Below are 13,961 nucleotides of genomic sequence, written 5' to 3'. Positions count from 1 at the left end.
GTAATGCTAGCCTCTTAAAATAAGCTTGGAAGTATTCCCTGCTCTTCAAGTTTTGGGGAAAGAGAGAAAGAATGGTGTTAATTCTTTAAATGTTTGGCAGGATTCACCAATTAAGCCATCTGGTGCTGGCATTTTCTTTCTTGGGAAGTTTTTGATTACTGATTCAATCTCATTGCTAGTTATAGGTCTGCTCAGATTTTCTATTTCTTTATGATTCAGTCTTGGTAAGTTGTATGTTTCTAGGAATTTATCCATTTCTTTTAGGTTTTCCAGTTTGTTGGCATGGAATTGTTCATAGTAATTTCTAATGATCCTTACTTTGGTGGCATTAGTTGCAAATATCACCTCTTTAATTTTTTTTTTTTTTTTTTAAGATTTTATGTTTCAGTAATGTCTACACTCAACGTGGGGCTCAAACGTACAACCCAGAGATCAAGAGTCACACTCTACTGAATGAGCCAGCCTGGGGCCCCTCCTCTTTCATTTGATTTTTTTGTTTTGTTTGTTTTCATTTAATTTTACCAGAGTCATCTCTTTTTTAACTTAAAGTTTTTTCAATTTTATTGATCTTTTCAAAAAAATCCAACTCTTAATTTCATTTTAAAAATTCTTTTTCTATTTTCCATTTCATTTTATTTTTGCTCTAAGCCTTAGGATTTCCTTCCTTCTGCTAATGTGGACTAAGTTTGTTCTTCTTTTTCTAGTTCCTTGAATTGTGAGGTTAGATTGTTTGAGAACTTTCTTCTTTTTCTCATTGTCAGTATTTATGTCCCTCTTAGTGCTACTTTTGCTGCATCCGGTAAGTCCTGGCATGTTGTGTTTTCATTTTCACTCGTTTAGAGGTATTTTCTAATTTTCCTTTCAGTTTCTTCATTGCCCCACTTGATTAATCAGGGGTACATTCTTAAATTTTCCCATATTTGTAAATCTTCCAGTATTAACCTCTACTATTCATTTCTAGTTTCATTCCACTGTGATTGAAAAAGATACCTAATATAATTTCAATTTTCTTAAATTTGTTAAGACTTGTTTTGTGATCCAACACATGATCTATTCTGCAGAAAGTTCCCTGTGTGCTTCAGAAGAATGTATGTTCTGCTTCGGTTGGCTGACATGTTCTAAATACATCTGTTAGGTCCACTTGGTTTATAGCGTTGTTAAAGTCCACTGATTCTCTATGGATTTTTCTGTCTGGATATACTGTCCAGTACTGAAAGTGAAGTAGTGAAGTCTCCTACCATTACAATATATATTGCTATTTATTTTTCCTTTCAGTTCTGTCAGTGTTTGCTTCATCAATGTTCTATGTATTTAGGTTCTCTGATGTTCCATGCATATATAACTGTTCTATCTTCCAGGTGAATTGACCGTTTTTCCATTATATAATGTCTTTGTCTCTTGTGACAGTTTCTGACAAAGTTTATTTTGTCTGATATAAACACACTCACCGTTGCTCTCTTTTGGTTAACATTTGTATGGAATTATCTTTTTCCTTCTTTTTACTTTCAGCATACATATGACCTTAAATCTAAAGTGAGTCTCCTACAGGCAACATATGGTTGGACTTTGGCTTTTTTAATCCATTCAGCTACTCCATGTCTTATTACTGGAGAGTTTAATCCATTTACATTTAAAGTTATCATTGATAAGAAAGAACTTACTATTGCCATCTTGTTAACTGTTTTATGGCAGTCTTATAGTCCTTCTGTCCTTCTTTTCCTCTCTTGCTCACTCTGCACTGGGCCGGGGGAGAGGCTGTAGTGAGGACTGCCACACTAATTCAAACAGTATGTCAGTTGCCCCCAGCATGCTGTTAGCTCTTTGAGACAGAAGCCAGTGCCTCAGCTGCACCCAGAAAAAAAACAGAATGTTGCACGTATAGTTCAGTTCTTTCCTTTTCTTCCTAAGAAGAAGCTGAGAGCTGAGTTTTTTCTCTCAATCTTATTATACTTTGCTGGGAGTAGTGATTATGGCAAGAGGGTACCCTGAATTTTCCTACCAGCTTTGATGTGGCTGATTTCACACTTAGCTTGGGGTGCAGGAGCCTTTCAACTAGTTTCTGGACTTTTCATGGAACTGGTCTGTGTATTATTGATTTGGTGTCTGCCGGGGAAAGGAGGGTCCCTTAATGTTATTCAGACACCTTGCTGATGCTGTTCCTGCCCAACATGTTCTTTAAAAGACCTATCTAATAATCCATTTATATGAATAACTGCCTCCCATCTTTCATTCTTAAACTATACTGTTAAATTTTAATTTCAAGAACAATTATTTATTTAATATATTTTATAACTTATCTATACTGAGTGTTCTATACAGTGACTCATTGATGATCTGAGTCCAAAGAGCAATTTAATTTTTAAACATTCTAGTTACCACTGTCAGTCAACCAAAATAGCATCGACAAAGAAAGTATAAATACGGTAGCTGCACCTTTTTTTGCTAAAGAAAGCTATTTTCTCCTATAGAGAGCTCAACAGAACATCTAGAATAACAAAAAGGAAAAATCTAAAAAACTAAACAAGGGGCGCCTGGGCGGCTGACTTTGGCTCAGTTCATGATCTCGAGGTCTGTGGGTTCAGGCCCCGCGTTGGGCTCTGTGTTAACAGCTCAGAGCTTGGAGCCTGTTTTGGATTCTGTGTTTCCCTCTCTCTCTGACCCTCCCCTTCTCACGCGCACTCTCTCTCTCTCTCAGAAATAAATTAAAAAAATAAATAAATAAATAAAAATAAAAAAACTAAACAGTATCAATAGTTGCATAAAGATAGCCATGAAAGGTGGGAGGCTATATGATTTCCTTTCCTAAGTAGGTTTCCATTATTTTCCTTGTTACTCACATCCTTCCCACCTATTCTGGCAAAAAGCATTCTTACATATGTTCAGCTTAGAGCTTAAAATGGGCTTCCCTTTTGCAGTATACACTAATAAAAAGTCATGAGAAAAACTGACAGAGAGGCAAGAAAAAAATCACTCTTTCCAATGGTTTAGATTAAATCTAATTTCAAAGATGTTCCCACAAACTGCTAGGTAAGAGATCTACTCCATAGGTCCTTTAACCGACTTACACTTCTCTCACGATTGAGGGTCTGCAGCACAGGAATGGATTGCTGTGATGTTATTCTAGTGAGTTAATGGATATTAAAAAATAATGATAGATTATTTGAGTACAAGAGCTTGCATGAGAGAGATCTCCATGTTTCTTTCTAGTTGTGTTGAACACAATGACTCTCAAATCTTTCCAGTGAAGTAAAACCAACATAGCACCTATAATTATTACTTTAAAAGTCCAGATAGAGGACCAGGTGCGGTCAGTGGCATCACTCCAAACACCGGCACTTAATGGGCCAGCAAAGGAAAATGTTTTCTCATAGTGAATAAAAGTCTTTGCAAGTAATATATTGTGATTCTTTTTCATTTGGTTTTGTGGAGTTTGACTTTTATTCTATCACGGAGTTGGCATCATCTATGAGGTAGTCATTAGTTGTACGTCAAATATTAGCCATTTACATTTATACAACTGCAGAGGCAACATCACATTTTTAGCTGAAAAAGCAGATTTACATTACGTTTTAACGTTTCCTTTATAAATCTTTTCCTGTCTTATAGTGTAAGACAAAGTAAAACTTCAGAATGAATGCTCATCTCCTCTGATTCAACAGATGTCATCCTTTAAAGCCATGGGCTAATCCAAGTACCAGACAAGGTTATTCACTGCAATTTGATAAGAGCCTTCTTTGAATTAAAGAGGCAGTGAGAGCGTGGCTCTGTGGCTGGGGCAGGAAATGCCACATTCTGAAGAGGTTTATAATGAAGTAACTCCTGTTATTAGGGATTTAAGTAGAGCAAATTAAAAAAAATAGAATTAAAGGGATAAAAAAAGCAAATGTGGCAAAATATACGTGGATTCTCTATTTTTGGTATGCTACCGATTTTTTTTTTATGATCGAAGTTTAAAAACTACCTAATTAAAACACCCTACAGAATTATTTATCACTTAGAATACCAGGGAATTTGCAAATCTTCTTGAATTCCATATTCGTACTTCAATCATAACCTTATACTTAAAAAGTAAATGAATAATTACTGTTTTCAACTGACTGTGTTAAAGTTTTAAGTGTACATTATTATCTATGCTAGTCTCCTTTTTCTCAATTACTGTCTGTGAAAAGATGTCGTACAGTAACAATATAAAATTTTTAGTTTTTAAATTCTTTGAACTACATCAATTAGGGGTGTCTGGGTGGCTCAGTTGGTTAAGCAGCCGACTTCGGCTCAGGTCATGATCTCAAGGTCTGTGGGTTCAGGCCCCGCGTTGGCCTCTGTGCTGACAGCTCAGAGCCTGGAGCTTGCTTTGGATTCTATGTCTCCCTATCTCTGCCCCTCCCCTGCTTATAATCTGTCTCTGTCTCTCTCTCTCTCTCTCAAAAATAAACATTTAAAAAAAAAAGGCCTGCTCTGACCTTTAATGGCCCGGCTACACTACCTACTCCAGTCCTGACTGCACTCCACTCCAAATGTAAAATAAACGTCGTATTTTTTGCAAAGTGTGTACATAAAAACAAAAGGTATGATGGGTACTTTCAGTGATTTTTCTCGTTGCTGTCCCCCTCATGGCACAAGCAGGGTATAAAGGTGGTATACAAACGCTGCTGGACTTGGGATCACCAATCACATCAGCAGATGCCACACATCAGATCACAAGGGACTAAATTTTGTGATAAGCCTGCTTTCAGCTGCTGAGTAAAGGCTGGGGGACCTGCCCTTTGTATCCAAAAGCAAAAAGAATATACCTTCCCTCTTCCTAGGTCAAAAAACACAAAAACAACAAAACGCTAACACACCAGAACAGAGGGTAGAGGAGATGATGTCGCCCCACTTATATTTGCAGGTGCTAATACCTGCAAAATGGAAAATCTTACCTTGGGATGTTCAAGATGTACTGACCCAGACTTTTTCTACTTTATTTGAAATCATAGTCTAAAGTGCCTAAGAAAGTATTAAGTCTATTTAATTATTTAAGACCTCCTTCTTTTGGGGAGCCTGGGTGGCTCAGTTGGTTAGATGTCCAACTTCGGCTCAGGTCATGATCTCACAGTCCCTGAGTTCGAGACTCATATCGGGCTCTGAGCCTGGAGCCTGCTTCAGATTCTGTGTTTCCCTCTTTCTCTGTCACTTCCCTGCTCATGGTCTCTCTCTCAAAAATAAATAAAACATTAAAAAAAAGAGAGACCTCCTTCTATTAAAAAGAGTTTTAGTGTTTATAAACAAATATTACCTTTGGTCATGGAAAACTAAGTCTAGACATTTAGCAAAAAGATGTATTAGGTGAAGAATTCTCATTTCACACCAAACAGCTGCCTTCTGAAAAGGGCAATTTCTACCAAACAGTCTTTTAAATAGAGAAGACTCCTTCATGCAGATATTAAAATATAATCATGATTACAAAAATTCAGTTCACCTACATTTTAAAATCTACTATATAAAGTGAAGTATACCTGTGTTTCATTAACACTATGAATATCTGGAGCAAATACTTGAAAAATTCCAACTATGTGACAAATATATTTTTCCTAACAAAACACTCGAAAGGAAAAACCATTGGTTATTTACTATAATTGAAGGTCAAGTATATGTATCCATTGAAATCATAGTTTTCACTTGTAAGATTGTGCCCATGCAGAGCTTCCTTGACTTACAAGGGAGGGGAGTACATTCATATAAATCCATCATAAGTTGAAAATATCCTAAGTCGAAAATGCGCGTAATACAACTCACCTATCGGACATCACATCTTAGCCTATGATGTTCTACCTCAAATGTGTTTAGAACACTTACACTACTTTATAGTTGAGCAAAATCATCTAACACAAAGCTTATTTTACAATGGAGTATTGAATCTCTGTACTTGATGCAATGCTGTACTGAAAGGGAAAACCAGAATGGCCATATGAGTGCAGAAGGGCAGCCAGTGTATGGGTCGCTCACCCTATGACTGAATGGCTGGCTGACTGGGAGCCACAGCTCCTGCCCAGCAGCAAGAGTGTCACACAGCCTGGGAAAGATTAAAATTTTAAATTCAAAATTTGAAATATGGTTTCTACCGAATGCATATCGCCTTTGCAATATTATAAAGTCAAAGTCAGAGAAAGATAGTTATATGATTTTGCTCATATGTGGAATTTAAGAAACACAACAGATGAACACATGGGAAAGAATGGAAAAATAAGATAAAAACAGAGAGGGAGGCAAACCATATGAGACTCTTAAATACAGAGAACAAAGGGAGGGTTGCTGGAGGGGAGGTGGGAGGGGGTTGGGCTAAATGGGTAATAGGTATTAAGGAGGCACTTGTTGGGATGAGCCCTGGGTGTCATATATAGATGAATCACTGGGTTCTACTCCTGAAACTAAGACTACACTTATTGTTAACTAACTTGAATTAAAAAACAAAAAAACAAAAAAACACCCCAGATGTAACACATACAAACCATGTTAATGACAGAAGCTGTGAATAAAGATTTTTAAACAAACAAACCAAGTCAAAGTATCGTTAAGTCAAACTATTGTAAGTTGGGGACCATCTGTATATACTCTGGAGAAGAAACTGTGGTGTTTTTTTTTTCCTTTTTTTTTTAGAATTTATTTGAGAGTGAGAGCAAGTGAGCATGAGCGGGGGAGGGGGAGAGACGAGGGTGGGGGTGGGGAGAAACAGAATCCCAAGCAGGCTCCATGCTCAGCACAGAGCCTGATGTGGGGCTTGATTACATGACCATGAAATCTTGACCCGAGCCAATATCAAGAGTCAGATGCTTAATTTACTGAGCCATCCAGGTGCCCTGAAAATACATCTTTAAAGCTCTAGTTCTCTCCCCATTTTTGTATGGGATTGTGCTCTTGATATATCTTCTAAGTTCATGATCATCACACAATATCCTCTGCCATATAATTTAATCATGGTTTGTTATCTTTCATTGTCTGGATAAACTCTATGAAGTTAGTTAATTATAAGTACTTTCAAAATTGGTGAACAACAAGCATTTGCCTTTATGATTTTTTAAAAAACACTGACTTGTGTCCTCATTAAAGGAAATGAGGCTTAAAAGTTTCCTTCTTGGGGCTATAAACTTCCTAAACACATTTCTAGGATGTTCATCATGAATATATGTAACAGACACATTGGATAAAGAGAAGAATTTCAGAATTATGACAAAAAAAGTCTGTTGGCTCAGGATAAACAAACACTGTCGTTAGTGTGGAGTAAAGAAAGAGACGGAGGGAGGTAAAGAGGGGTCAGATATGACACAGAAGGAAAAGATGAAAAGAAGTCTTAGGGCAGGTGATCTGTGAAGATGTCATCGATTCTATCCTGCTGACCTCAGGCAGCACTGTAGGGGCACCAAGCCCGGAAACGGGAACAAGTCATCTTGCAAAGGCTTTCATCCAAGGAGATCATGTGTAGTTTGCTGGCAGGGTATCCTCATATCTAATAATTCTCACCAAGCTGGATTTTCTATACCATGGGTTAGGATTAAACTGACGATTCACATTCAGAAACTGCTTTGGATTTGAGTCGGAAGAAGAATTCAGATATTAGAGTCCCCATTCGAACTGTTTTCCTAAGGAGGGATAACCAAATAGCCTGAAAAATGAGAAAATAAAAAATACCTGTATCTAATCAGCCAAAACTAATGAACTCTCCACACCAATATTGGCAGATGCAAAACCCCCTGCTTAAAACAGTATCTTCTATAAAATAATGAATGACACTGAATGCTGGGTGCTCCTGGAGCAGGGTGCGCAGGGCAAACTGGGAATTTCTCTTGTGTGCGTGGTAACTGGGGATTCCCCAACTGGGGAGGGAGCATGGCAATCCCCTGGGTGAGGCCATGGACTTCACTGTCTCCAGGCACAGAGAGGAGGCAGGCAGGCATTTCCAGACAAAGCTTTCTTCACTCACTCCCTACTTGCCTATGCTACCGCCCTGAGGCTGCCTGGCTACAGGGAAGGATGAGGCGTGGTCCTCCGCCCTCACATCTGGTAAGGAAGAAAACACCCGGGGCGCCTGGGTGGCTTAGTCGGTTAAGCGTCCGACTTTCTTTTGCTTTGGTCATGATCTTACGGCTCGTGAGTTCGAGCCCCGCGTCGGGCTCTGTGCTGACTGCCGGCTCAGAGCCTGGAGCCTGTTTCAGTCTGTGACTCCCTCTCTCTCTGACTCTCCCCTGCTCACGCTGTCTCTCTCTCTCCTAGAAATAAATAAAAATATTAAAAAAAAAAAAAAAGGAAGAAAACACCCAACCAATAGTTACAACATAATGTGGAAAATGTTACAACATGTGTTCTTGGCACACAGGAGGTGCTCCTAGAGCACCTGGCTAGCGAGCAGGGCTGACTCTAACTTTGCCCGGGTGGGGGCAGAGGAAAGGGCAGACTGCGCAATCTTCAAGGACAGGTGGAATTCTCTGGACAGGTAGGGGCAAGGGCAGAGGGAACAGCATGTGCAAAGGCAAGAAAGCAATATGGATTCAGGAAACCAAAGTAGCCCACTGAGGCTAGTGTGCAGAGGAATGGCGGCCACAGAGGAGGCTACTGAGCTATGAGAGGTCACATGATGGCCTGGATGCCTTCCCAAATTGACAGTAATGTGGGTGAAACTCAACAGAGAACTGGAGAGACAAGGTCAGCAGACAGAGAAGCCAACATCTAGAAACTGGGCAGCTGATGGACACATGGTTAAGTGACCAAACAGCCCAGAGGCAGTTGAAGCTGAAGCCCACAGCAAGGAAGAAGACCAGGAGTAAGCTGATTTGTGCTGCAGAAGCCAGAGACCCTTCTCAAAGTGGAGGTGAGGGTGGAGAAGGACAGAGGGACTGGGTGGAAGTCCTGAAAAAGAACAAAGTTCCACGTGTCTTCTCCCATCCACACAAACAGCAGCAGGTGCACATCTGTCTGATCCTCTGGAAAGGCCAAATGGAAGCTCGGGGTGGGGGACCGGACACAAACACAGCTCAGGGGCTTATGGTAAAAACCTAGCAACTCGATCTGAGAAACGAACCCACCTCAGTCACTAGGTAAGGCACGTGCAGAAGGAGAGGGCCAGGCATCACCCCGCAGAGAAGCCCATCAGTTAACAGCACCAGCACTCCTCACCCCGGTGTCCAGGTCACTGGCTAGTCTCTACCCCTTAAATATGAGGAGATGACCAATGACCACCAGACATGTGAGAAAAGCATCTAATATGAAAAAGAAGCCAAAACAAAGAGAGAAAGAACCTGAAGGAAAAAGACAGAGAAGAATATAAAGTGACACTTCAAAACCTTCAATTGATATCTTCATCTTTCATCCTCTGTGAGATATGAATATGATGCTATTTTTTAATTTCCTTTTAATGTTTTAGTTTATTTTTGAGAGAGAGACAGAGTGTGAGCAGGGGAGCAGAAGGGAGAGGGGGACACACAGAATCCGAAGCAGGCTCCAGGCTCTGTGCTGTCAGCACAGCCTGATGCAGGGCCGAACCCATGAACTGTGAGGTAATGACCTGAGCTCAAGTCGGATGCTTAACTGATGGAGTCACCCAGGCGCCCCAATGCTATTTTTTTTAAAAAAAAAACAATCAGAAAACAAAAAAGAGCTCTTAAAAATTAAAAATAGCATTAACTTTTTTTTTTTAATTTTTTAATGTTTTATTTATTTCTAGGAGAGAGAGAGAGAGACAGCGTGAGCAGGGGAGGGTCAGAGAGAAAGGGAGTCACAGACTGAAACAGGCTCCAGGCTCTGAGCTGGCAGTCAGCACAGAGCCCGACGCGGGGCTCGAACCCACGAACCGCGAGATCATGACCTAAGCGAAAGTTGGACGCTTAACCAACTAAGCCACCCAGGCGCCCCAGCATTAACTTTTTAAAAGTCAAAGGAAACTTGGAGGATACTGCCCAGAATATGGGATAAGCAGGCAAAGAAAAGAAACTGGGAGAGAAAAGATATTAAAATGAGATCATCAATTTAGAAGGACAGAAAGAGAAAAGACAAAAGAGCTGAAGGAACGAGTTGCAAAGGGACTGCTACGTCCCAGCTAAATAACGGGGAAGACTTATAAAGCAACTGTCTTAAAATTTCCCAGAAGACATGTTCCACCAAAACAGGGTTCCACCAAACCACAAAATACAAGTGCGTGATCCCGAAAATAGGGGCTCCCGTACCAGGGGGAGGCGAGGGAAGCAACACCCTTGGGTACCTGCCAGCTGTGATGCTGGCACAGGGGGCCAAGGGCCATGGGAGAAACCGCGCCAGAAAGCCACCTCCTAAGTGGTGGAACACATTCCGAGGAGGTTTCTACTATTTTGGAGAGTGTAGGGATTAATCTGTGGTTGGTACCCAGAAAACTAAGCAGTAAGTAAGGCAACTTTACTAACTGTGGGCAAAGGCCAGGGTGCACGAGGCAGCCACTCAACCGTGGCTGTGTGTGCCAGCTGTCTGTGGATCGCGTGTTCACCACAGAACACTGGCCACCAACTGTGGAGACGGGAGCACGCCGGAAACGTATGGAAAGGAGCGTTCCAAGACAGCCAGTTTCTCGTTTTCCAGGTAGGAAGTTCACAGAGAACACCTGAGGATGAAAAGTCAAGATTGGACAGAACTAGCCTTTAATTCAGAAATATGGAGAGAAACACAAAGGGTTAAAATTAGAGTTCTTGCCACAGAGAGTGGGAATCAGGGAGCAGCAGTCAGGAGTGGGAATCAGAGTCGGAAGTGGGAATCGGAGTGAGAGTCAGAAATTGGGAACTGGAGTGGGAATCGGGGAGGAGGGATAGCACAGGGAACTAAAAGGTGCCTGTGCTTTGTTTTTAAAAGTTTTCATTATAAGCCTATTAGTACTATTTGACTTTTAAAAACTACAGCTCTTTGGGGCGCCTGGGCAGCTCAGTCAGTTGAGCATCCGACTACTGATTTCTGCTCAGGTCATGATCCCAGGGTTGTGGGCCCAAGCCCCCCATCAGGCTCTGTGCTGACTGCGAGGAGCTTGCTTGGGATTCTCTCTCTCCTTCTGCCCTTCCCCTGCTTGTGCTCTTAAAAAAAAAAAGAAATAAAAACTACAGCTCTTTAATTTGACAAAAGCTAGTAAACATAAATAGAAAGTTAGAAAGGGACCAGATTGTATAGAGAGGAACCAGACTCATATGTTTGTCTTACAGATTTGTCCTCAAAAACAAAATATTAAGACACAATCCCAATTTCGTATTTAACACAGAAGCAGAGCTGCCCTGGCTTCTGGTCTGGGTGGTCCTGCCCCTTCCTCCGAGAAGCCCCCTTCCATCCCCTGCCCCAGGGAAGCTGCTCCACAGTGTGCAGGCACCGCTGCAGGCAAAGGGAGATCTTTAAATAACTTTGACAACTGGGAATCTGGGTGGCTAAGTTACTTTAGGGTCTGGCTTTGACTCAGGTCACTATCTCACGGTTCGTGGGTTCAAGTCCTGCATTGGGCTCTGTGCTTCAGATTCTGTGTCTCCCTCTCTCTGTGCACCTCCCCCGCTCACACTCTGTCTCAAAAATAAATAAACATTAAAAATAAACAAATAAATATCTTCAACAACTTGAGAAGCCACTCCTTCCCTCACTGCACAGGAACCAGGAGGGAGGCCGCCCTGTGCGGCAGAAGCAGCTGCTGATGAACAAAGGACCCAGCCAGGGAACAAAGCTGGAGAGGAGGAGCAATGGGAAGGATCTGCAAGTCACCAGATCAAGCAGCCCTGTTACAGAGCGCAAGGTGTGTGAGAGCTTAACCACTTGCACTTGGGCTGGTGTGACCATTACCATCTTGAGCATGTAAATACAAATAAATCATCCCTGATAGGGAAATATTTAAGAAGCAGAATCACCAGGCCATGGGGACTAAGTGGAAGGTGAAGACAAGGAAGAGGCGCAAGTCAAGTGCGAGTGGCCAGCAACGGGGAAGGGGCAGGGAGGAAGGCTGCCGAGCTCTGCAGGGCCCACACGGGCTGAGCGGGGTCCAGGCAGCCAGTGCTCAGCGGGAGGGACAGGGGGAAGGGATGGCGCACAGAGAAGGCAGCTTGGGGAGCCTGCGTGCTCAGGTCGGAGCTGACAGGCCGTGGTAGTGGGAGAAATCAGCCCAACGAGGAGAGAAAGGGGGAAGGGCCCCAACTTGGAGCTCTAGACAAGGGAACAGGTGAGAACGAGGAATGAGGCAGGAGGGCCTCCCGGAGCAGGGCGTCAGGGGCAGCACTGGAAGAGAACGACGACGCTGGGGCAGGGACCGGATGTAACAACTGCGGCCCTGCTGCCGGCGGGGGGGAGAGCGTGTCTGCAAAGCAGGAGGCCTGGATGTGCAGACTCGGGTCACAGACGCCTCTGCCTCAGTCAGAGTTGGAGGGGACGGTGCGGGTCGGGGTGGGCAAAGTGAAGCCCCCGGCTGCTTGGAGTATAGGCTTCACATGAGGCAAGAACTCCGTGGCTCTGGGGGCCTGGGGGAGCCACATCTCTGTCAGAGTAGAAAGCAGGAGCAGCTGGAAAGAAAGGCCAACAGGCGAGGACGGAGATGCCTGAAAAGGACTGCTGGGTCAGAGAGGAAGCTGCAAGGCCCGGAGGAACCACATGGCATCTGCATGGCATCCTTGCGCAGAGGCCGTGCTAACCTGCTCTGGATCATTCCGACTTTAGTACGTGTGCTGCTGAAGCGGGCACTAGATAAGCCACAAGGCATCTGATCTGAGGACTGTACTGTGCGTGACCATGGTACTGCTAACTTCCCTAATGTGTACACATTCTCCATGCCTGGGCTCCCCCTAAAGTAAATCTAAATGGTTCACGCACTCAAACTACAGGAGCTGCGGTAGAGAAGGGGGACCCGGGAAGAGAAAGACAAACCACCAGTCTAAGAAGTAGTTCTTGGCAGACCTCCTTGTGCCCACGGCAGAGGGGTTCTTGGGAGGTTTCTTCTTATGAGGTGCTCTCCCAAGAAGGGTGGGAACTAGGGCTTTCTTCCTGTCCTGGTTTAGATATGCCCTTTCACTCAGAGCAGTAACCACAAAACTCTTCCCCATCTAACCTAAATTCCTGAGATGAGAGTCTGAGGCTTTTTCCTTCCATCCCATCTTCCATGGACACAGATTCACTGGATGTTCTGTTCTCGGAGGGCCTAGTTCACGCCCACACACGCTGGGTCACGGGCTGGCATCTCCACCTCTCCTGATGGAACTGTACCTCCAGTTCTCAACAACTTTCTCTGGTTCAAAGGCTCTCAAAGTGAACTCACATTCACCTAAGACTCAAAGAATGCAGGATGGATATGTGTGAGTGTACACGTTTCAAAGCAGTTTCCTCTATCAAGAGGTACGGTACCCCTGCACCCCAGACAATGCACAGGGAACACCACACTCTTTTCCTGCACACTGTGGGGCTTGGTATTCCTAGTGATGGCAGAGGAGTCACTGCGGCATTATTCTTGACCAACGTGAGACCCACAGATATTTTTTCCCCATATTTATATTTATTCTCTGATATTGTCTATTTACATCATTTGTTTTTTTCTCTCAAGCCCTACAAATACGGTCTTATTTATAAATACATCTCAAGTTTGTCAAGCTGAATTTATATGTGTCTTTTCTGTGAATTTTCTATTCTTTAAATATATTTTTTTGAAGACTCATATTTCTTATGAGGCTATTAGAAACTGAATGTTTGTATCTTACTCAAAATTGATATGCTGAAGGCTTAATCCCTAATGTGACAGTATCTGAAGACAAAGCCAGATAATTAAGGTTAAATGAGGTCCTAGGGATAGGGCCCCAAACCAGGTGGACTGGTGTCCTTATACAAAGAGAAAGAGATATCAGGGATGAGCACACATAGGAAAGGTCATATGAGGTCACAGGAAGAGGGTGGCCACCTGCAAGCCAAGGAGGCTTCATGAGAAACCAAACCTACCGGTACCTGATCTTCAACTTCCATCC

General features: G+C 42.7%; 1 protein-coding gene and 1 non-coding gene across 6 annotated transcripts in view; both read right to left on the bottom strand.

The window, feature by feature from the left end:
* Positions 1-13,961, bottom strand: part of TULP4 (TUB like protein 4) — a 232,936-nt gene that overhangs the window by 50,827 nt on the left and 168,148 nt on the right. The window lies entirely within an intron of this gene.
* On the bottom strand, positions 12,586-12,693 carry LOC120245178. Its single transcript, XR_005531722.1, has one exon. It is a non-coding gene; the product is annotated as a U6 spliceosomal RNA (small nuclear RNA).

Source organism: Hyaena hyaena, unplaced genomic scaffold, assembly GCF_003009895.1.
Source record: "Hyaena hyaena isolate Hyena2069 unplaced genomic scaffold, ASM300989v1 scaffold_405, whole genome shotgun sequence".
Lineage (NCBI taxonomy): Eukaryota > Metazoa > Chordata > Mammalia > Carnivora > Hyaenidae > Hyaena > Hyaena hyaena.
Note: the sequence above shows the minus strand (reverse complement) of the source record. Positions and strands in the feature narration are given on the sequence as shown.